Here is a 2,513-nt window from a genome sequence, read left to right on the forward strand (position 1 = left end):
CAAGAAAGCTTTGATTGCTTAATTGTATGGTCAAGTTGATGTTAACTCTTAGCAATCACAAAGATTTTCTCCCAATGGATTTGTCCTCAGCCTCATCCTTCAAGTCTTCCAATAGTTAGAATAGAATAGAATAGAATTCTTTATTGGCCAGGTGTGATTGGACACACAAGGAATTTGTCTTTGGTTGCACCTATTTGGTTGCACCTATTGTCCTTGTAACTGAGTCCACCCTTCTTCTGTTGACCTCTTTCTTGCCATGTTTCCCAACAATATTCTTCAAATAACATCCAAATTATAATATGAGTCTGATTGTGCTTCAAGTAATAACTCTGGCTTAATTTGTTTGACACTTTGTTCTTTTTCTTGACCATCTACAGTATTTTCAGGAGTCTATTTCAATTTCAGAGTTCAAAGCATCAATATTATTTCTATTGTTCTTCTTCAAAGTCCAACTTTCACTTCCATCAAGCATCCCCTTGAAGAGCATTTGGAGGCTCTAACTGGTCCAGAATGTGGCCGCGCGGGTAATTATGTGTGCAACTCGTTGCGCCCATGTAACACCTTTCCTGCGTGAGCTGCACTGGCTCCCAGTGGTCTTCCGGGTGCGATTCAAGATGTTGGTTACCACCTTTAAAGCGCTCCATGGCTCAGGACCTGGGTACCTACGAGACCGCCTTCTGCCACCGATAGCCTCCCACCGACTCCTCAGGGTGCCGTTGGCCAAATTATGTTGGCTGACGACACCCAGGGGGAGAGCCTTCTCTGTGGGAGCCCCTGCCCTTTGGAATGAACTGCCCCCAGACATACGCAAGATCTCTGACCTCTGAGTTTTCCGCTGTGCTCTTAAGACCCTACTCTTCCGACAGGCAGGGCTAGCTTCATAATTGAGTTTTAAATTTGGAATTCTTAAATTTTTGGGTTCTTTTTAGTTAATTGGCCTTAAATGTAATACTTTTAATAATTTTTTAAATTTAAATTGTGATATTTGTATTGTGTTTTTACCTGGCTGTACACTGCCCTGAGTCCTTCGGGAGAGGGGCGGTATAGAAATAAAATTATCCTTATCCTTATCCTTATCACAGGGAAAACCCTAGCGGCTCTCATCATTTCTGTTTCTGCTAGAAAAAGCTATTTCAAACTCTAGTCATTCAATCTTAGTTTCAGAGTAACATGACAATTCAGCAGCACAGCAGCTTACCTGATTTGTGTCAGTGTTCACTTTAGTCATTGCAGGAATGATATTTCTAATACTCTTGGTCAGCCTGATTGATAGCGAGATGCCAAGAACCATAATTCTGTAATTCGGGGACGGCCATATTCCACCCCTGACTTATCAGTTTTTTACCGGATGCATTGTAGGTTGAGAGCTTTCAGATGAATACAGTCCCTCCACTGGGTTCATTTCTAATTTTTAATTTGCTGAGGCAAAACAGCTGAATGGGATAATATGATATGTGACTTGATAAGTTACTCCTGAAAAAACAGGTATTTGTCCTCACATGATCAAGAAGACACCTTGGGATTCTAAGCACATGTAACAAACACATGCATCACTTCCCAGAAGACATCCATCCATCCATCCATCCACCTAATTTTATATGCCACCCATCTTGCTATCCAAAGCGATGCAGGGTAGCTCGATATTCAACCCTTAGCCCAATATCAACAGGGAAGTGAGGGGCACAACATACGTGTTCATCTTCTTCCAAAGCCATAGAAAAAGGTTCCCAGCCATCATCCAGCTAAAGAAATCCTATTTTAGCAGAATTATTTTGTCTATGACATGGAGCAATTGTCTATGAAAGGACATGCACTTTTATTTTACACTGATGTCTGTTTTCCTCTGTGACTCAGCTTTATTCCTGTCTGGAAAGAATTCTATTCTTTTTGTGAAAAATATTTTCCATCTGCAGCTTTGGTGTGTATCTTATGGAAGGTCCAACACTGTACCAATGAATCTACTCCTGCCCCGAGAGAAGACTTTTAGTTCCCTCGACTTTCCAGCACCCCCCAGCCAACTCTGTTCTAGAGTCACCTCAAACCTCAAGTGCAGATTAAAAGCACAAATACAGTTTTGGTACAGGGAGATGCATTTCCACACAGTTAAACCAAAGAGAGTTTCATGAAAGTCATCCGTTAATTTAGTTGTAAGACTTTCTTTTGAATGCCCAATGAGAAGCCTTATTGAAGCTGATACTACTCACACAAATGAATGTATACTTTGCATAGAAGGCATGACGTTATAGCAAGTTACATCTATACAGTGCATTCTCTATGATATGATAGAGAAGTTGACTTTTTTTGTTTGTTTTTTTGGGAAAGGGGTTGCAGAGAACAACCTGTTTTCATCTTGCATTAAGAACATCCTCTTTCTGATAATATATTCGGATGGTTCCTGAGAATGTTTGGGGGTTTTTCCACTCTTACAGCCAATTAGCAAAACCAAAACAGAAAACAGAAAAATAACGTGCAAAGCGGAGAGGGGAGGAGAAAAAAAGAAAACAAGTGTGAAT

The sequence above is a fragment of the Pituophis catenifer genome, unplaced genomic scaffold (assembly GCF_029215685.1).
Source record: "Pituophis catenifer annectens isolate HBS135680 unplaced genomic scaffold, rPitCat1.0.hap2 SCAF_1, whole genome shotgun sequence".
NCBI lineage: Eukaryota > Metazoa > Chordata > Lepidosauria > Squamata > Colubridae > Pituophis > Pituophis catenifer.